The sequence below is a fragment of the Akebia trifoliata genome, chromosome 7 (genome assembly GCF_017979445.1).
Source record: "Akebia trifoliata isolate Shusen 1 chromosome 7, ASM1797944v1, whole genome shotgun sequence".
In the NCBI taxonomy this organism is placed as follows: Eukaryota; Viridiplantae; Streptophyta; class Magnoliopsida; order Ranunculales; family Lardizabalaceae; genus Akebia; species Akebia trifoliata.
In genome coordinates this window covers 22,969,772-22,969,974 of record NC_141381.1, presented here as the reverse complement: position 1 = coordinate 22,969,974, position 203 = coordinate 22,969,772, and positions in this window count along the sequence as shown.

Genomic DNA, 203 nt, shown 5'->3' with positions numbered 1-203 from the left:
GACGACGACCTACGAACTTGAATTCCGAAACTACCCTTCGCGCTACTCGGGTAAGAGTCACGTGCACAGTGTTGTAAGTGTAGAAGACACTCGTGGTCCCGTGGTGTTGACGTGTTGTCCTAGAATGCCACGTTGCACATTTTCGGGGATGTTACGTATTAATGTTAGATCCAATTGGAAGTTATACACGTTTCTTATGCTGC